This window comes from Etheostoma spectabile, chromosome 10 (assembly GCF_008692095.1).
Source record: "Etheostoma spectabile isolate EspeVRDwgs_2016 chromosome 10, UIUC_Espe_1.0, whole genome shotgun sequence".
Classification (NCBI taxonomy): Eukaryota; Metazoa; Chordata; class Actinopteri; order Perciformes; family Percidae; genus Etheostoma; species Etheostoma spectabile.
Window position 1 is genome coordinate 20,099,206 of NC_045742.1, and position 25,560 is coordinate 20,124,765.

Sequence of the window (25,560 nt, forward strand, 5' to 3'; positions counted from 1 at the left end):
CAAAGGCCCCAGCCTACGTTGGGGAACACGCTCTTACTGGGTGAGCTAGAGGTCGCCCAGGTAATTAACCTATATGACAGAGAAAAGTGCTGTACTTTGTGACCTCATTAATCATTACAATGGGAGATTGTCCAGATTGTGGGAAGTCCCTTCTAGTTATCTCCTTTATTTAGCACAGCAGCAGTGCATACAATGACTTACTTTTTAACTGTCCTGAATATCACCGAGTCCAGGACGTCACGTGGGGTTGCGCTCGATCTAAGTGACGAGGATCATGTTGTTTATTGAGATAGTACTGGTACATTTATTTTAAGATATAGGAATAGAGGCATCCGAGTTTTTTTTCGAGTGGTTTACCTCTAACCTCCTGTGCAACGTGTCGCTGTTTGACCAGCTGTTGTAACCTCTCGCTATCCACTCGCTATCTCTAGCAGAGCCGTATGCTAGCTATAAAGCTATCTATCTCTCTCATCTATAATATGGGGCCGCGCGTTTGGTAAAGGCACTGCGTGCTGAAATAACAGCAACAGTTTTTCACATTTTTGGAGCTTTAAATAATGGTTTAAAAAAACTGGTCTGTATTTTGAGAGGTACTGTTCTTTTTCAACATGTATCAACCATAGTTGTCAACTTGGAAATAATTTTTCATATCAAATCCAAATATTAAAACTGGTTACAAACCTAAATGTTAAATGTTAATCTATGGCTAAATCTAAATCTAAATGTTATCTACATCATAAATGTTGAATCTAATCAAATCTAATGTTAAATCTAATCTACATGTTAAATCTAAATCTAATCAAATCTAATCTAAATCTAAATGGTTGACTCTAAAATATTAAATCAATCTAAATGTTAAATCTACATCTAAATTAAATCTAAATGGTTAAATCTAAATATTAAATCCCCCCTACAAATCTAAAGTGGTTAAATCTACTCTAAATGTTAAATCTAAATCTAAATTTCTTAAATGTTAATCTAAATGTTTCGGTGAAACTAAATATTTAGCTATAGCAATTCATGTCTACCCTGAAGTACCAAAATAAAACTCAGATGGATGTCGAGAGATTAGTTTATTAGTTGTAAATAACAAATAACAATCCTCTCATGCGTGCGATATGACTCTTGAACTTGGATAACCGTGAAATAACCTACCTCAGACATAATCAACACAAGTTGGGGAGAAACTGATTTGAAGAGTAACTTTGAGTTTTTAGTGTCACTTTTATGATGGTGTGGGAATAATATCCACTGATAGTCCAGTTAGGTGGGGGCTCACTTTGAACTGGTCTGTCACTTTCGCTTGCATTAGTGCAGGCAATATCCGTATCCCGCAGGACCCCCGCCCAGTCCGCCCGACAAGATGGGCACTGACAGAGCACTGTGGGCGAAATGATCTAAGCCGTACGAATCCGGGCGTTAGCCGAGAACAGCGGCCGAGCGCGCCCCTTGGCTTTCCAAACTTTTTCCACCGCGCCAGCAACAGCCTCAGGTGGCACCGCAGGGCCACCTCGGTAAGCATTTTTCCAAATCACGGCTAACACCCTGTTTGTCAAGGCTAACTTTAACTACACTAGCTAACGGTACTAGCCAGTAGATTTGCTACTGACCTTGACAACCAGACAATGTAACTCCGTTATTTGAGAAACCTGCGTTACCTATTGTGGGCCTAGCGGGTGGTCCCCGAGGCGGTTGCTGTCCATTTTGACTAAGTTTGTTCGCCAACCAGGACGCTCTCCAGATGTTCTGGCTAACGCGGATTCGATATCACATTTCCGCAAGTGCCATGGGCCAACAGGTACCGTGCCAATATGTCGGGGGTGGGCGGGGATAGGCCTTCCTGACCTTAATGCAAGCGACGTTACAGAGGGCCCGTCAAAGTGGAGCCCCCCGCCCCCGTGGCTGGCCTATAGTGGCTAGAATTCCCACCACATTCATAAAGACACTACAAGGCTCAAGAGTACGTCTTCAAATACAAAGGTAGTTTTGTGTCACTGTTGTACACGTGTCAAGGAGTCCATAGCTCCCATGAGAGGATTGTTAGTCGTTTTTGACACAATAAACATACACTATCCTCCTCAAGCTTTTATTTTGGTACGTCCGGTTACCGAATTAATTGTGCATATTATCTAAATTTTAGTTTCACCCGAACGATTTAGATATTACATTTAGATTTAGATTTAGATTTAACATTTAGATTTAGATTTAACATTTAGATTGAGATTTACTATTTATATTTAACATTAGATTTAGAGATGAGATTTAACATTAGATTTAGATTTAACATTTAGATTTATATTTAACAGTTTAGATTGTAGATTTAAATTTTAGAGTTTTAACCGTTTCGCAGTTGTAAGCTTCTCCCATTCTCCTCTAAAAAATTTTTCGATTTACTATTTAAAATTTAACCGTTAGAGATTAATAGATTAACCCTTTAGAGATTTAGATTTGATATATTAATTTAACATTTAGATTTAGAGTTATGTGTTCAACATTTAGATTTGATTTCGAGCATATAGATTATAACATTTAACTTTAGGGGGTAACATTTAATATTTGGATTTAACTATTATAAAAATAGTCCCAGTTACAAATCTGGTTGTAATTTGCAAGAAAGTAGGACCCTCAAAATTTCATACCAGTTTTTTAAACATATATTTAAAGCTAAATGTGACAAAATTTAGGCTGTTTTTTTCGCACGAGCCGCTTTAACAAGACGGCGCCCGGGGCATATCTATATATATATATCCTATCAAATACTGCTATCTCTATGTCTAGCTAATAAGGCTAATCTATATATAATAACAACTACCGGTCGAAAGTTTGTGGGTCACTTACAATTAATTGTCTATTCCACTCCATTATAACAGACTAACCAGCGGTGCTCTTAGTGGGGGTTGGGGGCTGATCTTTAATGCGACTTATCTACATTATCGCCCTTATGACAACCATGCCTGTCCCAATCATCCAAAAGGCACATTATGTTATACTAGTCTTATATCATTTAAGAAAACACTGGCGAACCCTTATAATGGCATTATTTAACACCTAATGTACTGAAACTGCTGGCCGGTGTGGTTAAAAAACAATGCAACTGGCATCTCAGCTTCTAACAAAGTTAAACTGTCTTAATTGAGATGCAATGGAATGGGTTGCTAAGTGACCCCAAACTTTTGAACCGGTAGTGTATATATATTATCTATAATCTTGTTTTGCTTTACACTCTTTTCCTACACTGTTGTATTCTATCTCTCTTGTACTCTCATGGTCTCTCTAAGCTGGGGCTGGGCTATCGTCTCCCTGGTGTGACGTCAGCAATGCATTGTGGGAGAAAAAGCCCCACCACTGTAAAATATGACCTCCTTTTTTCGTGTTATTTTATGTTTTGTTGTGATCTTTTCAATATCATGGACTAACAAGGTGGAGTAACAGTTTTGAATGTTTAATTACCAAGCAATCATAGTGGGGCAAATTCAGTTGAACATACCCTGCACAGGGCTTTAAGCCAACAAAACCACACTTGAACTTGCAAGTAAACACGTGCAGACTAACGCGCGTAGCTTAATCAGGTAAACATTGCACAGTCCCATGTATTTAAAATACCTTGCAAGCTAAGGCTCATGGTTTGGACTGCTCATGGGTCCACTCTCTGCTTGACTTTCTTCGTCTCTAACCCTGTGTTGTTCGGTTTCTTCTTTCTTCTTCTTCTTTCTTCTTCTTTCTGATATCCCCCCAGCCAACCGGAAATCAAACTCTCACCGTTCATCTCTAAAGTAAACAATTAGCGTTTTTTTTGTTTTACCCTCTGGACTAATCAAACCTTAAACGTCATAACATATTAGTTAACTGAAAATACTGCACAGAATGATAATACTTATTTGGCGTTAATAGATGTACTGCACTTGACATAAACCAAATAAAGTTGTTCACCTTATTAATAACTCACATATTTAAAATGGAAACAAATACAAATAACTGATTGTTATTCAGTTATTAAGTGGAACAATTAAGAGCACAACTTTAACAGTACCTATGTTCAGAGGACCTGTTGAAAAGCTCTCTTGTGTACAATGTAGAGGCAGAGGGCACTAATCAGATATCCCAATCCTGCAATTTGTGTATTGCATTAGAAAATTGATTCAAATTTGTTATGTGCAAAAACTTCCTCAATTGCCCCCGAAACCCTTATAATTGATGCCATGGTTTTTTGTCTAGGTTACTGATTGGGAACGACAGGTCCTTTGTCTTAAAGTGGGGCAGCTCAGCGATAGTTTTAAATAACCCAACGGTGGGGAGAGCCTGACACACTTGTGATTTTACTGACACGGTGCCGGTCATCAATCTAATGATATTTTTCTTCAACCCAGGATTCGTAAAAGTGCATTTTTCATTTGTTTTTATTTAAAATTGACATACATCCATGACCCGGTCCCCGGGGTTTATCTTCTGTTTCCGTGCAAAGAGGATCCTTTGCGTTCTCTTTTACCCTGTGCAGCTTCTGAATGGGCTTTCAAAGTTGTGGGATTTTTCCCCGTTAATACATTTTTCCACGGTATCATGACACAGTTATGTTTTCATAATGTATTTTTATGCGCATTTTGAAGTATTTTGCAATCAGAACAATGTTGATGTAGGGATTCCTTTTTGAAAAACTCTCAAATTTGCACAAAACGTTTTGGTGTCTTATGACTGATGGAACAACAGTCTTGACATTGGTCCCAGTATTAAGCGTCAAGAGTTTCAGAGAAATGAAAAATAAAAGTTACATCCCATGAACCATAGGTTCAAGTTATAGTGCAAACAGCATCGCCTATGTTTTTCTCATGGTCAACCATATCAATTTTACTTGTGTTACAACAATTCCACAAATATTCTCACCATCCTTACTCCTCCGGGGCGCCGCTGCTGCCACTGCGATCGGTTAGGTGAGTTTTCTAAGCATTTTGATCTCGGTCCCATCTGGTCATGTGTCTGAAAATTTGTTTTGTCGTTCTCACTTCTGCCTCTGTACGCTGCTTCTTCTTACGACACTGTATCAGTGCTTTTTGTTGTTCGCCCTTCGAGGGACTCCGAACTCGTTGGCTACGCTATGGCAAAGCCTTTAGGTCAGACAGGGCTGAATGTCGATGAAACTACTCCAATCGGGGGCTATTGGTCCTAGTGAGAAACGGTTAGGGGCAGGTTACGGGCGGGGGAGGGGAAGAGCATAGACCTTAGGGTGCATATAGCACGGCCGGCACATAGCTCTTAGCTTTTGTCAGTCACAGGCACTTGTGTTAATGGGTTGGGTTTTGAAACGCTCCCTGGATCCTACTCAGCTGGGAAGTTGCAGTATGTCCGACCCGCTTAAGAACCATTCCGGAGATGTGTGGTCCGTCCCTGCCCGCCGTTGTCATGCACGGTAGGCGATTCTCAGTGAACTTGTGCTGTCTTGTCTGGGCGCTGAGGTCGCGCCGCCATGGCAGGGCTCTCGAGGGGGCTGTTGGTGACCATTGCGAGGCCCTGCCCGACGCGGGTACTGAGGTCCCTCTGATGTCCGCGGGTGGCCAGATACGCTCTCCTCGCCCTTGTCTCGGGTCCCCGCGGTTTCTGTGGTCACTCTGCGTGGGTGTACCTTGGGTCCATGGCTGCGCAGCAAGATCGTTCTGTGGAGGATTCGCGAGACGGCTGGATGGACGGGGGGCGCTTCTCGTCCTCGTCTGCCGATTCCCGATGCCCCTAGTCGCCCGTTCGAGCAAAACGCGTCTGTATGGGCCACAAGGCTGTCAGGGGCTTAACAACCGTTGGCAGACCTGAAGGATCGCTTCTGCGGAGCCATACCTTGGCCCGGGGGCAAGCCAGCGGGCCGTCCATATGACGTTTTTTCCCTTTTGTCCGTGTTCCCCGGATTTGCCTGTGAGTGGTGTCAGGTCATGGAGTCAACCTTACCTCGTATCCAGGCTTCTACTCGCCCAGCTGCTGGGAGTTTTGGCAATGGTCGAGGTATTAAGGAGCTCGACTACAGGACTTTGCCGTGGGTTGGACGCTCTGGTCGAGTTACCCTCCCCAGCTTGACGTTGGTCTTTCAGGCCAGGGCCGGCGCGCCGATGGAACAGTAGTCGGTTTAACGTGTCCCGCTGGTGGTAAGTGCTATAATAGTGGCGGTGTGCCAGGCTGGAGCTAGCCAATGCACACCATGATGGTTTTTGCTTGCTACCAGGCGGACTGCTGTGCTGGAGATAGGCGCCCACCGAAGCAGCTCCAAGAGACGTGAGTGTGCTTGCTCGCTGTCCCCCTCGAGCGAGCTTGGTGACCAGGACCCTCTCCAGGCGCACCCCCCTCCACGGCAGGCGAGTGTTCGGGGACCTGAGAGGAGGGTCATGCCCGGGAGGGGGGATCGCGAGGCAAGTCGCGGAAGTCCTACTGTGATGTTTTAGAGCCCCCGTAGGCCAACTTGAGGTCCCCTCCAGGGCGCCGTCTAGCGTGTTGTTTGTCGAGCCCCGCCACCGTGGCGCTCGGGAAGCGCTAGCCCCTCCAAGCCTTCTCCGGGCTGGGGCTGGCCAGCCGCCGAGGGCTGCCATTGGGGCTGGAGGTTTGCATCCCGTACTGGCGGCTGCATCGGGGGGGTCTGGGTTCTTACCTGGCGGCCCCATTCATGGGCTCATCCGAGATTGCACAACGTCGCACCGCCACACCCAAGAGGTTGGCTTTTGCGCTGGCTGGATAATTGTTCCGCAGAATCTTAAGGCGGGGCGTGTAGACATATCCCGTGTGGGTTCTGCGCACGTCATCGACGGTGTACGGGCTGCAGTTCGGTAGGGTGGACCGCCCTCCCCCCCCCGCCTCACTGGGGGTGGTCCGGGCACTGGTGGTGGCGCCCAGACCAGGCCTGGTGCTGGGAACAGGGAAGTTGTGCTTCGCGTGCTGGAGAAGGGGCCGGTGGATCTGTTCCGCGGGGTTCCACCGCCAGCCAGCGGGGGTCCGTGTTGCTACTGCCGGTACTTCCGGTTCCGCGCCATGGGTTTGTGATGCAGCTGGCTGTGGCCACCTCCTCACCCGGTTCTTCAGGTTCTAGTGAGTCTGTACCTTCACGTCCGCAACGGCCTCACCCGGGTGCTTCTCCTCCTCCTAGTCGTAGAGCCACAGGTTGGTTTCACTCTAGGGCAGGCAAGGTTTGGGCGCGGTGTTGAGGTGGGTATCGTCGGTTCGACCATGAGTGACTCAACGCCTCAGTTTGCGTTCCCCCTCAAAGGTGAACTCTCGGGTAACTTATTAGGAGTACCTTGTTCCCGAGATAGGGGAACGAGCACACTGCGTCTTCACCAGGAACGCCCCTCGGCGCCCGCTCCGGTAGTGGCGCTTGGCTTCATAGAAAAGAGCTCATGAGCTATGTGCCGTTGTGCGTTATTGGCCGCCTAATACGTTTATGCCGGTCACATGCTACCGGTCTCGACTAGGCCACAATAGGATTGGATAGTTTCATTCGGCATTCAGCCCTGTCATGCCTAATAGGCTTTCCAGTGTCGTACGGCTGCAGTGGGTCTCTGGTCCTACTCTGGGAACCAGGTTTACATACGTAACCAAAGGACGTTTCTAAGCATTTGTCTCGGGGGTCCAATCTGGTCTGGGTCTGAACTGCAGTTTTTCTTTTCACTTGTTCCTCTGTGCCTGCTTCTCTACTACACTTAATCAGTGTTTGTTGGTGTTTTTGGGTAATGAGGAATATTAAAAAACATTTTCGCTAAAATTAAAACACGACAGCAGTGTCTTTTACACAATGTCATGACAACCTTCAGTTGGAATTAAATGTCGGTCGAATATGTCTTTTGTCATTCCATTGATTTGGTGTATCTTATTTCATAACCAAGTTATCATTCCTCCTGAGTTTTTCTCCGCCTGATTGACTCCTTGTTATTTTGTGGAAGGGTCAATAATTTCTCGGATCTTATTGGAAACCCGGGGCAAGAACCCTACAAACCTTGAGTAAAACCGTATTCACCTTTGAAGTCTGCAATAATTAACTCACAGACCACGTTAACTATGTTCAACATGTTTTAAATCTCACCTTGGTACAGTTGTAGAGACAGAAGCGGCACTAAGTCATTAATATCCCAATACTGCAAAGCAATACAAAAAGATTAAAGTGCCAGCTCAGGCAGAGTTTACCCAGCGGGCGTGGAGTGACACACTGGTATTTTACTGGACGAGACCTGCATACAATCTACGTGATTTTTTTCTTCAGACCCAGATTCTTTTAAGTGCATTTTTCATTTGTTTTTATTTAAGTTGCGCATCAATCGCATGCCCTGTCCCGGGTTAGCCTTTCTGTTTTCTGGGCAACGGTGGGGCTTTGTTTTCCTCTTTTTACCTTGTCCACGCTCATACGGAAGTACTTTTCAAATTTTTTCCTTTATAATGGGTCCACATAGCTGACCCAAGTCAATGTTTCCTCATCGTATTTTTATGCCGCATTTTTGTAAGTATTGCAATTAAAATGTTGATGGAATTCTTGTTTGAAAAACCTTTTTGTGTCTTATTGCTGATGGGAACAACAGTCTTTGGCCATTGGTCCCTTATAATAAGCGTAAAGCGTTTCCGAGAAAACAAAATAAAAGGTACATCACATTAACCAGTCGGGTTCCATGTTATTGTTCAAACAGCCTCACTGATGTGTTCCTCATTGTCAACCATATCGTTTACTTGTGTGGAAACAATTCCACAGAATTTCCAACCACCCTTCGTCATCCTCATGCTTGCTTGGCCAGCAGTGGTTAGTAATTTTTTCTAAAGCATTGATCTTGGTCCAACGGGGCGAGAGAAGCTGCAAAGTCACATTCAGAGGTTCTCTCCTGTCTTTGGTCTGCCAGTAGGGTTTCAATCATTGGTTTGGCCATTTAGAGCGGTCCACTTTTAAGGGGGGAGGGCGGTCCCAGAAACATTCTGCCCAAATAGACTGGTTTCACATTCAAAGTCAGCTTAAATCCTGGAGAGACTGATAGATACTACAGTTGGCTATGTGATTGCACGAATTTGCATAGTGTTTGGTGTACCGCCAGGACATTTAACTAGGGATGATGTGATTAACAAACACCCCTTAAAAGAATCTACCCTCAATACCCTCCAATACAACAAAAATAACACCACACGGGGAACAGACAAAAATTGAGAACAAAAACCATGAATGGATCTCGACGGAATTAGCTGTAACTTGGACGGGGCGGGGCGCTAGACATGGAAGTGGACAGAAGTTACCAGGAAGTGGGGGTCGGGTTGTCTTGGAAATGGGCTGGCGGCTTTAACCGGTATGTTATTTTAAGAATGCACTTGATATTGCTTGATCAGAATTGTTATTAATGGCTGATGTACTAAACTGAGGTACATACAGCATCGGACGTCCAGATCAATGGTGTGTCATGTAACACAAACGTATACAGAACACGTTTGTGCAACAATGAATCCACACATGCGGTTTGCAATTATGAAGTAAAAATGTAGAACAAGAGTTTTCATCCTCAATGTAACTTCTGTTTTTAACTTTACATTTTTTTTATGAGCAGTGTGATTTTTTTTTTGTTTTCTTTTGTTATTTCCACACCAGGTATGTGAGAGTGGTGTATGTTGTGTGGTGGTGTGTGTGGTGTGTGAGCTGAATTCGGGACGAGAGACGAGGTGGGGGGGGTGGGGGGGGTGGCATATGCTGTTTCTTTGGCTCAGATCTTTTTTACCTTTAATGAAGCCAGCCTGGGGTAGAAAAAAAAAAAAAAAAGCTCTGCCGACAGGCAGAGACGGCCACGGGGAGTCGCATTTAAAACCAGCAGTCATGTCTGGACCCACGTTCACACAGAATCTACTGATAAAGAAACCCTAAACGTTTACCCACCGGGGGAAAAAAAAAAAAGACCCGCGGGCCCTGATTGACTGGAGAGATGAGAGAGAGGATGGAGTTAGAGAGTATGGCTGGAGATGGAGAGAACAGGAGGAGGGGGGTGGGAAGGGAGTCCCTGTGTTCTGCCGTGTTCTGTGGTGGTGTGAATGACGAGTGCGCTTCGAGCTGATGATTTGTATTCAATCCGAGCACAGATATTGCTCCTCATTACTCGTAGATCATTTATGGAACAAATAAGAGACATAGTCTGTGGGAGAATGTGGTTAACAGCCCTGATACTTAATGTTGAAGAATTTTTTTTGAAATGAATGTATCGGAATTATTTGTTCTGAATTCACGATCTTTGACAGTATTTTAACTTCTGAAACAGCTTCTGAATGTATTTGTTCTGAAGTCCCGTCTTGAAATTTAATTTTTCAATGTCCTTGGTCTCCATTTTAAAAACCCTGATTTAGAGACTATGTCCAGTGGTAATCAAATTCGGATAAAATAATACAGCTTGTAGAATTTCAGATAGAACTAATTCAAGTTGAGGCGAAATTTGATTGCTAAAATTCCGATTTGAAAAAATCCAATCTCAGTCAAATTCAACTACTTAAATTCAGATCGGAAAATTCAGATGTAAATATTCACACTTACCATCCGGGCTAGCCAAGGCTAGGAGAAGCAATTGAAGCCTGCCTTCAATCGAACCGCGGCTGGCCTATCAGAGGACGTCCCTGTCCTGTCATTTGCCCAAGATCTCGGATTGGCACTCTGCATGGTATTGAAGCGTAAACCGCTGTTAACGGACGCCGGTGAAACGAGCGGTGCTAGCACGATTAATTTTGCTGTTTATGTCCAACCAGAACTCAGGGCTCCCATACTTATGGTGTGGCTAAATATGTTTGGAACACAGTACCTCCGTTTTGTGTGAGCTCTTGTCTCTGTGGATGGTGAGCTAAGTCCTGCAGGACAACACGTTATAGTCTATCTGATGTTTCGCGTCAACGGTGCCTGCACACTTTTTTAACAAAGGGAGTACATTTTTGAAAACTTCCAGAAAAAGACTTCAAGGTAGGAAGCTCACAGATGGATGCCATGCAATGTAGATGATACTGTTTAGACGTGATCAACACATAATGTAAAGAAAGGGCTTTTTCAACGGATATTTGTGTGATTTCGCACTGGTCTATCAGATTAGCTGTTAGGCGTGTAACATGAGCCGTATGGCCATTTGCTTTTTTTTTTTAAGCCTTTTTTTCTCTCTGTGATGTTGTGTGTGATTTTAATGTAGTTTCTGTCACAGGATTATCCTGCTGGAGGACTTTTGCAAGCACCAGAACCTAAAGTCCTTGGTGGCCGCATCTAAGATGGGAGTAGGTGCAGCCAGTTGTGATGTACCTTGCAAGCCTTCAGGCTATAGTTAAGTGTTTAAATATTTTTTAAAGTCTGTTCCAGGTGTACATACCCTCCGAAGATTTGTCTGACGCTTTCACTGATGATTGTAATTTTATTGAAACCCAAAAACCAGGTAAGGGTCTGGTTCAAAAGAAACAGACACAGCATGCATTACTTACATCACTGTAGCTTCACTGGTGGCCGGACGTGGTCGACACGCACCCCTGCTTATTGGCCATATCCGACACTTTCCCGACGTCACGCACTTTCCCGTCTTTTCGCGGTAAGTGAGGATTAAAAATTAAAATATAGCTTATCAGTGGGGACGTCCGAGAGGACTGTAAGTAGCAAATTGATTTATAGCCCATCAAGACAATCTATTATGGATTTTCGTGTATTACAGCCGCGTGACATTTTACCATTCTAAATTAGTATATAAAGTGACTTGGATGATAGAAAGTAGTAAGGAACGCTCGGAGGGGGGGGGGGGAGCGAATGCTCGGGGGAGGCCGCCTCCTGCGGGCGAACGAGTCTTTCACTGTAAATGTTTTTGATTTTTACTGTGCCTGCTGATATGGATTTTAGCGTAGCTGAGTGTGCATTTGTTTTTTTGCTAGCTTTACCAGACGGCTCTGTCCCTAGGCAGTACGTATGTTATAAGCCCAGTCAACATCAAGTTTGTTCTATATAGCTATCAACTGCAATGTGTTGATAGAGAGGTATATTGTGTTAAAATCGCAGTTAGGGGGGTGGATGTGGTTATAACTTTATAGCAGCTAGATTTAACCGTCCAATATAGCTACTATTTGCCTAATAGGACGAAGAGATTGGAATGTGTGATGTGTGATCTCCTGTTGTAACTCAGTTTAGCTTCCTCTTGTTTTTGATTTTTTTTTAAGTGGTGGTTTTTTTTTTTTTTTTTTTTTTTTTGTTTTGTTTTGTTTTTTTTGGTTTTTTTTGGCTGCATAAAAAGAACGACAAGGAAGATCAAAAGTCAGGAATAAGACCGAGAACAGAAGCATGAAAAAGAGGATCGAAGAGAAAAGGAAAAAAAAGAGAAACAGTTTACAAAAGAAGTTTCCACCAAACAGGTACGGGCTGGTGTGTGGCAAAAGTATTTAGTGTAATATACTCTTGCTCTTGTTCTTGTTCTCGGACTGCATAGAAAGAAAGATAATTCAGTCAGAAAAGTCAGGAATAAAGACAGAGACAGAGCGGAAAAGTAGAGAGAGAAGAGAACGAAAAAAAAGAAGGGAACGTATAAAAAAAGACTTGGCACACCAAACAGGTAGCTGTCTCTGTGTGTTGTTTTGTTGGTGGTGTGGTGTGTGGTGTGGTGTGTGTGAGTGAGTGTTGAGTGAGAGAAAATTGGTATGTTCCTTTACAGGACAACAGGATGCCAAAAGAAAAGGTGGTGCAGGTAAGTATTTTTTGTTCATAAGTAATGCGGAACCATTTCACATTTTATCAACATAATTATTCAACAAGATATGACATGCGTAACCTAATTATTTTTAATTTGAGTGTATTTCTCAAACAAAGAAACCTTACGTGCATTTGCAGAATGCCCAACATCAGACGATGAGGAAGAGGGAGAAGGAAGCAAAAAGTGGACCCCAGCGGCATGGACACAGGCCAGCAGGAAGTGGAAGCAGGCGGCTCTCTCTACGCAGGCAGCGCCGTGTTACATTTGGGTCCCTACATAATCCAGCCTGAGTGAACCGAGTCAGTGGAAAGTGCCTCCGATTTTTCCATCTGTCGTAGTCACTCCCTGCCCGATGAATATTGAAGACTTCCCTGTGCATACTGTTTGTACTCTGCTCTGCAATGATTTCCACCTGACGAGAGCTCAGGTCCTGGCGCCAGGGTCACGGCTCTGGCCATCTACAACCTGAGGAGGTCCGCCACCAGGATGCGCCGAAGAACGCGCTTGGCCAACGTGGTGGATTAACACAGTTCAGAGAAACTGCAGAACTCGCCTGAACATCCAGTATCCCAGCTTCATTGACCTTTGGGAGTGCATCCTGTGTGCTAAGATGGGGCCCATCCATGACTATTTCCGGGCTCCTCACCACACCATTGAGGAGCATTGTGCTGAGGGAAGACCCGTCAGGTGTATAACTGCGACGAACCGGGGTTTTCAGCTGACTCGAACAGAATAATGTCATCGTGACCCGGGCCAAGCAGCATACATGCAGCCCCAGGCAACCAAGGGAGCACATCCCGTCTGCCTCCCTGAACGCTGCTGGGGAGGATATCCCCCCATTTATTATTACAAGGGGGGATATCCAGGGTCCTACAGTAAAGTCGGGGTTCCCAAATGCCCTTACGGGAAGTCCGCATGCAGGACTAGACATTGGAGCTGTTCAGAGTGTTTTGTCCGGGCATTTCCCTGCAGTTTGCCACACAGGAGCCCCGCTGCTGCTGGTTATGGATGGCTTGGTGTCCACATCCTTGATCCGGAGCGCGTATCGGCGGCACAGAGGGAGGGGGTCATTCCCTTGGCCCTGTGGCCACCACATACTCTCACATCCTTCGGCCAACTGGAGTGAGTTTCTTCGGACCCTTGACAGGCAGATTTCTCTGGTGTTACAGAGATCTGTCGGCAGTGAACCCACTCCTTTCTGGTTTCCAAAGGAGTTTTCAGGGCCTATAGGACCCATAACATAGGTGAGGGCTCGGGGGCTTGGTGGTGGCTGGGTTTAGGAAGTCTGTGGCCTTTACCCTCTGGACCCGATGGCCATTTGACTGTTCACGGGTCTGCGTCCGTGGCGTGGTACCTCCCCACCACCTCCACCACTCCTCAGCATCTTCCTGGCTGGCCTGATGTAACCACCCCATAACAAGCCCCACACCAGAGTGCACTACCCCCCCCATAACACCTGTCCCAAGTCAACCAGCCCTTATCACTCCTCCCCAGAATCAACCGGCCTCCTCTCCCAATCCTACCCTCCCACCCCTTTGTTACAGCAGGCGATACGGTAGACCTGGCCCACCCTCCTGGCCAAATCTTATACAAAGAACTGGCAAGTCCGGAGGAAAATACCACCAATCCTGGATACTGGACCGCCCTGCGATTGTCTGACTACCATCGAGGCGGTGGAGACCGTACGCAGCAGACGGGAGGCCCAAGCCTGGCCAGAAGAGACCGAAGCCAGCGCGGGGCCGAGACACCGGCCCCGCCAGCCACTATCCTCTACCGCCTAGCGCTCACTCCCCATCCGAGACGAGCTCAGCCCCCTCGGGGCTGCACCAGCAGCCAGCTCCGTCATGTCCATCGCCGGTCCCATCGCTCAGCACCCTCTGCCCCCCTCTTGGTGCCTCCCCCTTTCCCCGGCTGCCTGCCACCACGGCAGACCTCCCGAAGAGCCTGCCTGCAGAGGCCACCATCCTCCATCCTCCTGGTCACTACATCTTTCAATCGGTCAAATACTTGTAGTAACCATGTTATACTAATAAAATATTATTATTTTTTTAGAGCTTTCCACATCGAGGGTCCAAGGGTCCACTTCTGCCCTCTCACCTCCCACGTAAATACTTAATCTTTTAAAAAATGTAAAAACAAGCAACATTTATATTTATGTTAGTAACATTAACCATGGTGAAAATTAACAAAACATTTCATTTATACAGCCGTAAGAACCAGCTCATCCTCCACTGTTGGACCCACGACAACCCCACCTCGGAGTGTAGGGCTCATGTTACAGTCCCTTTTGCCATTTTAATTATATTATATATTAATAAAAATATACAAAAGTGTTTTAAGAGGTATAGGGTTATACTCGGTGGGTAGAAACATTTTTTGTTTTGTGAGTAGTCAACCCGCTGCACGGGGACTGGAGCCGACAGTGTGGCGGTGCAGGCAACCGGATTTCTCCAGTGCCTTAATGAGGAATTGTTCGTGGGTCCATTGTGACAACTGCCCACAATTGTTGTCACACCACTTGTGTCACTGGGAGGAGGATGGCGAAGTATGAGGAATTGTTGGTGTTTGTGGTGCTCTGACATTTAATCTTTTATTTTGTAATTGTTTATTATTTTTTAAAATGTTTTGCCTGTTTTTTTATTGTTATTAAATAATTTTGTGATATCTTTTGTTCAATCATTTTTGAACACTTGTTTTTTTTTTTTCTATGAACTTAACACTTTTTGTAATAGTTGTATTGTGTGTGTATATATATATATATATATATATATATATATATATAATATATATATATATATTATAATATATTATTGAGAGAGAGAGAGCTGTATTTTCTGCAATATTGCAAAATGAGAATTGTAATTTATCCAGTTTTCATCCAACAGGTGGCGATATAGGCTAAAAACGGAAATTACTTAGCTTTTATTGCATGATTCAGAGTTGTTGACGCATGCATTTTATTGTGAGTACGGAAGTAGGATCCCAAAAGGTTGACAGCATTGGGATGCAACTTAATAACCTCCGAAAACCACAGGCGGGCCATTGTTTACGTCGGAATAGCGTGTCCGTTACGCCAAGGGTAGTGTAACGTCTTAATCAGCGGTGTTAACGCTAGCTTACTTTAGCAAACTCGTATAAGTAAAGCTTAATTAATTTGGTTTAACCATATATCGTTAGAAAGTAATACACTATACTTTAGTTTAAAACCATTAAATTTAACTGAAAACATTAATAGATTATTTTATTCGTATTTGAACAGAAATTTGATGGAATTTTTAGCCAAAAGTGTCCCGAACGTGGACAACAGTTCTGTTAGATTCGAGCATCTATCTATGCCTAATAGTGTGTGCCATCGCGCACTTCCCTAAGGGAAGTTCGCGTTTGACACACTAAAGTTTAGTACTAGCTTACAAGTTTCGGCATTAGCCTTTAAATCAAACGGCTTACAGAAAAAAAAACAGCAAACATTTTGTTCAAACTACTGTTAACACCACCAACATATACATTTTACTTATTCATGATACTACTAACCTTGTGCCTCTTCCGAAGGGCGCTTAAACATTTTAAATTTAACTTTGTGGCCGTTACTGTTTCCTCTTTTCCGTTACTACATCGGCAATCTTGTTCGTGCCAGCGGGTGCCTTTCAAAATAAAGCCCATTGTATTTATAACAGGAATTTAAAACACAAAAAGCTATTTCCTTTCCATAAGATAAAACGTATACTGGGTTATTTACATTTCACATGGATTTTTTACACACCAACAATTACAGACCTTTGATTAATGATTCTCTTGTTACAATACTGCAGAAACGGAGGTAAATACCAAAATGTATTCAAGCAATCAGCCCACCAAGCCCGTTCTCTTCAGATAGAATGACAAGGTTCGGCTTTTATTCCAGTGGATTTATTGACTCTATAAAAACTCTGTTTGAATTGTAATCAGTTTTGAACGGCTTTTCTTTTCCTACAGGTCTATTCCAGGTAATGTTCACTAAGGGAAAAGGGAAGAGGGCGTTTTCCTCCTTCATTGAATCTTATTCCTGCTAAAAGGCCTAAACCACTGGAAGTTGCTTCCACCGTTTGCCAAACACTTATGAAAATCACCAAAAGACAATACCAATGGTCCACTGCAGGCGGAAGTGTGCCGCAGGTCTGTTTTCATCTAGATGAGAGTACAAGCACATGATGAGGTAAACACATTCCTTAGATTTATATTTATGATAGTTTGTACTATAACTATGAGAATTTTGTAAATTTGTCCCGACTCCATGTACGTTTTTTAATGTTGCAACCAGGACAACCTTTTTAAAATGTGTTTTGGAGGAAAGTTTCTTTATCCTTAACCACAGTCCGGCAGTAATGTATTGGAAAATTATAATCCTTTGGCACAGGTTTTAATTCACTTTACTGACTACTGTTCCTAGTACAATTATCTTTAATTCAACATGGTCAGCATCCTTTGTAAGGGATACATGCTTATTAATACTATTTATATATCGGCCTCTGCTTACGTGTTTTGTGCAACACTCCAAGTGTCTTTCCTTAATTGGATGGGCTGTAACTGAGGCTGGCTGCTTTACAAAGCGACGGTTTGCACATTTTTGTGTAAACAGGTTACATCATTGTAAAGCTTTTGCTGATTTTTCCTTTTTTTTCTTCCTGTTAATGATTTCTATGGAGAGTGGGTCCCGAAAGCTTTCCCTGGTGGCACACCGTATCCATACTGGGCTACACAGGCACTAATGCTGCAAGCTGGGGGAATCTCCACGTACCTCCAATTAAAGACAAACTCAACAACTCCTTTGCAACTAAGTAATGAGTATTCAGTTGCCTGCCTAAGGCAAAAGTGCCAAAGGTGTGGACACCATTCCACGCAGCCTCCTGATGGAGCACTTGAAGTCTGCAACATATTGATGTTGACAATGATGAAGACACCTGTTAATGGGAAGATAGAGTGAGAAGGTGCGAGACACTGTAAAAACTAAATAAAGCATTTTCATAGCTTTGGCATTCATATGGATGGCTGAAATTAACAATTTTCAATAGGTTAAAATGGTTTTCTTAAAATACAAAGCATGACTAAAAAAAAAAAAAAAAATTTACTTGGTTCTTGCTGAAGTCTAATTTTGATTATCTTTTGCTAACTTTCTCAGCACCAGTTCAGAGCCCCTATCCCATCTTCATAAAAATGTTTCCCGTTGACTTCATTGAAGTACATGCTGCAATATAGGTACATTATATACTGTAATTCTATTTTTTTCTACATGTATTCTTGTTTCACTCACCTGCAGATGTAAGCCATTAAAGCAGTTTTACAAATAGAATGATATATGTATATGCATATGCAACACAATGTACAACACAATATATATACATACACACACATTGTGTTACAATACAATGTGGCCAGGGCAGTAAATGAGGTGTTGGATAGTACTGTTGAAGAGCAAGCAGCAGTCCTGGACCGTCCAGTAGTGAAACAGTTGCAGATGGTAGGTCCTATTCAGGGTTAGCAGCAGGACAAGAAGGTTAGGGGGGGTAAACTGTGGTGATGCAATGCAGTCAAAAATGGCATGTCACATGGCATAACCTACACCTTATCTGATCATATTAAATCATTATGGTATTGTACTGCTTTTGGTAAATAGCAGTTTCTATTTATTGCAAAAAAAAATGTGTTGTCTGATTTTTAGAATATGTAATTGCTGAAATAGTCTTTCCATAAGTTCCATATCCTAAGTCAGTTCATTGGTAACCTTTTCATTTTTCTCTACTAGAGTGGTTCACAGTACAAACCCTACCAAAGGCGTGTCTCTGTTTTTGGGATTTATTCTTAGCCATCATGAAGTAAGAATCCCTGACTTCTCAGTCATGGATTTTAGAAAGAACCTGCTGAACAAGACGTGCGCCATCTGCTTCTATAAGAAGCCAAATTTGGAATGGCACGGCCGTGATTGCAAACTGAAGGTAGCTTTGATTTTTATTTAAAAGTAGTTAATGGCCTACTTGAAAGTATGCTTTTCTCTTGTACTATATCAACCTCTCCATGTGTTACGGTGAATGCAGCATCCCATTGGAGAGGGTGTGAGTCAGCTTTTTTGTCCCTCTCAACTTGCATGGACAACTTAAATCTGGGTTGGCTTTTGGTATAGACTGGAGCTATGGTAACGATACTTGTCAATAACAAAATATTTATTAAAGTATTGTTGATTATAATTTGTTCTTTTACATATAACCTAATTTCTGTTTTTATATATGTTTGGTTGCTGGACCCTGGCAAAGTCATTATATTTTGGAGTTTTCTTTGGTCTATTTGTTTATTTCTGTTACTCGGTTCTTTGATGGACAGCCGGCCATTTAGTTCCCGTCAGCCTCTCACTTTCTCGTGAAAGGACATGTTTCGTATGGCGGGAGAATGGCGGGGCACTCACTTTTGTTCAATGGAGGCCAGCCTTCAGGGCTCAGCCCTGCTGTTGTGCATGTCCTGTTTGAGGAAGCCCAGAACTGCAACAGTAACACTAGAGACTCGTCCATATCTAGACTCCCGGAAACAATCCGGCTTGTTATGTTTTTTTATCTAACCTCATTATTGCTTTTCCCATTATGTACATAAGCAAGACAGTCCCACCCCCTTAGCCAATTTTACTTTACAGTGGGCTCTAATTTTATGGCAAAAAAGCTGAGGGGTGGAGACAGTCCTATTTTTTTTTCTTTCTCTTGTAATTCTTACTGGTTTTAACATTTTAACTGCTTTTTATGTTTTAATGTTTTGTTTAAGCAATTTAAATAGTGCTAATAGATAAAACCTTGCCTTGCTTTTTCACTTCTCTGTCTTAGCTGAAAAGGAATCTGAACTCTCAGACTAGGACCAAAAAAGTGTCCAGGACTTGGACACTTTCCACAGGAAGAGCAGTGGATGGTAACCCTACGCTAACGTTTTACAATTCAATATTGTGTGTGGATAGTAAAGGCATGATAAGTAGTAACAATTTCAGTCCCTTTTTTATTGTTTTCAATTTAGATAATTCTGCAGCGCATCACCTGCTCGTGATGATGATGATGTGATTGTTCCCTCTTGACACAAAAATGCCGATATCAGGTTATGCTTTGCCAATTTATTTAAAAGGTAAATGTTTAGGGAACTCTTGCCACATGTTATTAAATAATTAGTCATCCTAAGTTTATAATTATAGTGGGAAGTTACTTTTAAACAGTTACGACTATCTTTGCACACCTGTAAGGTAGGACAGGAAGTAGATATGCCGCACACATCCTTCCACTTACATCTTTATTTAAGAGTAAGTTTTTCATTACTTTTTTGATATTTTACCATGGCATACAGCATTGCAGTATTTGTTCTCACAGCTACTATTAGCTTTATTGCAATACTAGAATTTTGTTTTCTAATCATTTACTTGTAGCAACCTATCATTTGATCCATATTGTTTAATCCACAGCATCCCTGATGAATGGACCTGACCTGTTAAAATTCTTGACTGGGTGGGAGATTCTGCCAAGGATAGCCTAACCTTGAGGTTGTGAAGGGCAAGCTTCCCACAGCCTGCCCCTGTTTTGAGACCCTGCGAATCCCATGACATTACAAGGACCTAGGCATCCTTTAAAAAGGAAGCTTGCTTGTATTGGCACTGCCACACAAGATTGGTCTTGTGTAGGTAAAAAGCAGTGCTCACTACCCCATAGGTTAAGTTATATATGTGAGGCTTAATTTCAAAAGATTGGTTTACTAAGTTAGGCACATTAACATGCAGTTCATTTGTTATACTTTAAATGGACATACAGTAGAGTATAGGGGGTTGAACAATACTATTATTTGGCAATGCACCTATATACCCACCTCTGTAGCACTGCTAGCATGGTAATGTAGCTACTTGTCCTTTTCAATGACGTGTGTTTGTGTACCCTAAAGTTATTATCATTGGTGTTCCAACTCATGTACTTGGTGGTTTCTCCTCTCATATCATTTAGAACCAGTCTTCCCTGAAGATGTATGGTTTGAACAATAGAAGTTTCTTTCTCCAATAAAATTAACAAATATGCAGCTTGGCACAGTTTTTAATGTGTTGTTTTACTTTTTTTCTCTTTTTCCGCATTTACAGGCTATGTACTTGTGTCAATGCACCTAAAATAGCTGTAAACAGCTACATTACTGGATATGGCAATTTAAAAAAAAAAACCAAATTCTTGTCTGCAAATGATGTCCAAATAGTCCAAAATCCAGAGTTCGTTGCCCAAGAATATGCTCTAAACAGAGCCGGGTGCGTTCAAAGTGGTCAGCAGAAGTTCCTTAGAAACAAAAAAATGGAGAGAGAAAAGCAGCTGCAGTTATGAAACATACAATAAACTACATTTCAAACCCTAATATGCTCCTAATAATCTAATGCCGTTCCATGGCTCAATATTTCAGCAACATGTTTAAGCCCTGGCTTTGTATTTTAGAACTATGATAAGAGTGTAGTGGAACTTGTAGTAGCTAAATCACTTAACATTCCACACGAAAATCCCAACATTAACTGAACTAATTACTGATGATTTTCAACCGTTCCCTAAAGTTTATTCCATCCGAGATGTAACTTTATTCCTACTCTGAACACGTTTTAGGTTGGGATCACTGACGCTTACTATAAGGTCGCTACCCCTGCCTGCCTCTTCCTACTCCACTCCACCTCAGAGGGGAAGGTTCAGATAGAAAGTCCTAATATTTTCAAGATAAAAAATCCTAATACTTCAGATAAAAGTCCTAATATTTCAAAAAGAAAGTCTTAATATTTCAAGATAGAAAGCCTTATAGTCCTAATCATTTCATATAGAAGTCTATCTTTCAAGATCTAAAGTCCTTATATTTCAAGTGATAGAAAGTCCTCAATATTCATAATGTGTAATGTTTACTGAACTACTGCCGCTTTGCTTTAAACTGCTCAATGCTCGTTTTTCTGAACACTCTTTGAAATCATATACAATAAAAACTACTGAGGACAATTTTCTTTGACATTGACCCAGTAGTAAACGAGGATCGCTTCAGTTCGGCAGAAAACAGCTACCGTGTACGGTTCTAGGATAATTGGGTCCAACTTGTATTCCGTTAATAAAAGTGCTCGTTTTGCTGCTAACAGACTCAGATTATATTCTAAGGTCCTGGACACTTTTTGGAAAGGATTTCTAAGGAGTCGACCCTTTCTGTTAACAGATTACGATCCTTTTTTTAAAACGTTAAAAGTCTGCGAAACTGCGTTCGCTAAACCCACCAGACTCCATGTAATAATCAGTGATTTTAGCATCGGAAATACGCTTTCCTGAACCCTCTGAGTTGAGCATCTGCCTTGAGCCTGCGTGTGTAGGGTGTGCTACTATACGCTTACGTTTTTGTCAAGTAGTTTCTAATCTTTTTTATTTCATTTCGGGTCGGTCATTCACAGTGAAAACCGGGGACAGATCCATGCCGGGGACAGTTCGCCAAAATCGGGGACTGTCCCCGAAAACCGGTGACGTCTGGTCACCCTATTATAGGTTTCGCATTGACAGCTGTTTTATAAATTTGGCCGATTCATTCTCTTTTAACAAACAACACCGTTGGCGCTAACGTCAGCTAGCTAGCTTACACATGGTCCTGTCGTCCTGGCAGACTTAGCTACCTCCACAGAAGACCCGAGTCACAAAACAACCGTAGGTATGTGTTCCACACATATTTTAGCCACATACTTCTGTCAAGATCCCTGATTCGGTGTGGACATAACGCAAACTTAAACCGAGCAACCGTCGTTTCCCCTGGCTGTCACGTTAACAGCGGTACAGCATCCAATTTCCGTGCCGAGTCCGACCGAGATCTTGGGATCACATGACATACAGCCGTCTCTGATAGGCCAGACCGCGGTTCGATTGTATGCAGGCCTCAATTTGCTTCTCCTAGCCTGGGTAGCCCGGATGTTACTGTGTGAATATTAACTTGAGTTTTTTTTAATCTGAATTTTGCAATCAAATTGATCACTTGAATTATTTTATCTGAATTCTACAAGTTGTATTTTTCTATCTAATTTGTGACCACTGAAAATATCTATCGAAATTCAGGTTTTTACAATGGGACCAGACTATTCAATTTAATTTCAAAGAGGTTAATTCAGAACAAATAACTTCAGATATCTGGTTTTCCTGAAGTAAAATACTTTCAAAGAGTTAATTCAGAACACAAATATTTCAGATACATGCATTTTCAATAAAATATTTCAACATTAAGTTATTCAATGGCTTTAAAAATCAAGACTATGTCTCTTATTTGCTGTTATTAAGGAATAGCTACCTCAAGTTAATGAACTAGCTCAGCAAACAAGGTAAGCTTAATTAATGTTCCTACAGGATAAGTAATGAAACCTATTTGTAGAAGCAGTTTAAGTTGCCTAGCTAGAACTGAGGAGAGTGACAATACGTATATGTTTTTCCAAGCATACACATACACTGGGGCGGGGGACTGGCAGCTTAATTTCCCAACCAACGTTCTTTTCAAGCTCATCCTGTGCTGTTTTGTAATTTCACTACTAACGTGGGTTGGAGTGCTCGGTAGCATCCAATCAGTGACGGGCTGGTGATGTCAGTAAAGGCTAACACTGAGTTATGAAAGCCAGATTACCTAATTTATTGTTTAGGCATATACCAGATTTGTTCTAATTATTGCACAGCTGCCAATTATTTTTGTCAGTCACAGTCAGCAAAACAATGAAAACACACACTGCTCAACTAATATGAAAGCAATGGGCACAGCATTAGTTCAATCACACTCAACCCAAAATATTTTGCTGACTCACCAATCCTTAGATTATTTTGACATACAATCCATTCGGCGCTCTTTATCCTCTCGAAGATGTCGTCCGAGCGTTGTAAACTCGTCTTTACGGACCTTCAGTTTGCGTAGTCTCTGACTCTCCTAGACAGAATGGCAAGGGCTGAAAGACGTGCCGGCAGCCCGTCCGTTTCCGACTGCTGTTTTTTTGGATCCGTTTCAGGTGGGAAATGTGCCCAACTGTGCGAAGCTGTAGTTGCCAGTAATTATATATCTGACGGTTTTCCTCTTGGGTTAAAGCTGCGGGCGTGTCGTCAGTCCAGGACCCCTTAGAGGTCCCCGCGCTGACTGTTACACTGCCACATAGCCACGCTTTCGTTCCAAACCAGACCAGTCATTTTTGAACGTCAAACGAGTTTTTGTCCTTTTGCTGCAGTAGTCCGTCTAGGCTGGCGTAGACCCCCTCTTGCTATTAGTTCTTTTTTTAATTAAAATCGAGTTTAGAGAAATTCCTCACCGCTGTGACATCGGCGGACACCGCTGCTGTCATTTTGACTTGAATTTCGCGTGGATGCACTTAAAACGTAGCTATCAGTAATATCTCAATTTAAATTGGTCCATGTTTGGTATGTAACGGAGATGGTTAACTGGCATAACACCTTTACGTGCAAAGGCACAGCAGGTTGTGCTTTTTGCCGTACATGTTCAAGATACAGGCCCTGGCAACATTAGTTTATCCTTGAATGGTACAGTAAAGGGCAACTGCTTATTTTCCATTTTTTCCTAGTTGATTATGCGTACTGCTACATTTGTCATCGTAACCGTCTAATAATTGGAATAACACACATCTAAATCACAAGAATAAACAGTAACAAATACAAATTACAAGCTTATTAAAAACATTTACATTTTTTGCTTGAATTTTGTCAGGGTAGGCCTAGCTTAACTACCTGATGCCGCGTCACTGTCCAAATGGCCCTAGGAATGATTCTTTTTTTTTACCCTTTGTTACAGACAATAGAACCAAGTCAATTACACCTTAAAATATTTTATTTATTTCTCAAGATTGTGGAGCAGGTCCATGTTCTGTTGTAATTATGACTCTGTGAGGGTCTTTAGACTGTTTATGAAAGCTATCTTTATATAACACGCTTATAACTTCTCTGCTTTAGTACTTTCTATAACCTAATTATAAAAAGCGCCAGACAGGGCTAACTGGTGTTGGGTTCCCTGTGACCCTTGCTCAATGCATGCAGTTGGGCAACCGTGTGTGGAGTTAAAAGAAAAAACCCACTTGTCTCTCGAAGACCATTTTCCTCCTTTGCTAAATGTATTTGGGTGATACTAACATCAGTGAATAACCCAACGACTGGAATGAAGCATAAATACAACTTCTTTTCTTCCAGAACCACTCCCATTAAGACAAAATAGGACCTATGGTTTGTGGTTGATTTGATTTTAATGTTAACAATTACACAAGAAGCAACCTTTATTTTTGTACTAATGTCATTTGGTGTGCTCAGCAGCTTATATTGCGTGGACTTCGGTCTTACCATGCAATGGTCCTGCTTGTTTCATTCAAAATACCACTAAATGTTAATCTGTTAAATGAAGACTGCGATGGTTTAAAGGAATTTACATGGCAGTAATTAACTTTTTTTTTTTGTTAGATAATGTTTTCCCCCTAGATTTCAGATTGACAGTGGATCACGATGAGAGTTGGGACGAGTAATGGTGTGAGAAGCCATGACCGCAGCAAGTGGTCGCAGGGTCTCTGATTTGATCCCGGGTGTGCTGCAAAGCCCAAGCCCTAATTGGGGAATCAGCATGCTCTTAACTGGTCGCTGAGACTAATAGCAGCGATCGCCCGGTAATTAACCTAATGACGAGAAAAGTGGCTGTACTTTGTGACCTCATTAATATCATACTTTTCTCTATATCTATTTTATTCTCGCTGAGAATGCAGTTTGTTGTACATTCTTTCCAACTGCTTGTTTGCATTTTCAATGTGTGTTTAATATACGTGTGGTTAAATACTCAAGAAAAACAAAAGATCTCAGTTATTTGTGTCGGCCAAAGAGAACATTCTAGTTTTTAA

General features: G+C 42.4%; 2 long non-coding RNA genes across 2 annotated transcripts in view; one reads left to right on the forward strand and one right to left on the reverse strand.

Annotated features, from left to right (window-relative positions):
* The window catches only part of LOC116697016 (uncharacterized), a 28,609-nt gene extending 10,067 nt beyond the window's left edge, over positions 1 to 18,542 (forward strand). The window contains exons 4-5 of the long non-coding RNA XR_004333893.1: positions 17,827 to 17,903; positions 18,451 to 18,542. This is a non-coding gene — a long non-coding RNA (uncharacterized LOC116697016). The remainder of the gene's footprint in view (positions 1 to 17,826; positions 17,904 to 18,450) is intronic.
* Positions 1 to 22,479, reverse strand: part of LOC116697017 (uncharacterized) — a 28,820-nt gene extending 6,341 nt beyond the window's left edge. Inside the window, exon 1 of the long non-coding RNA XR_004333894.1 lies at positions 22,438 to 22,479. This is a non-coding gene — a long non-coding RNA (uncharacterized LOC116697017). The remainder of the gene's footprint in view (positions 1 to 22,437) is intronic.
* Between the last annotated feature and the right edge of the window lie 3,081 nt (positions 22,480 to 25,560).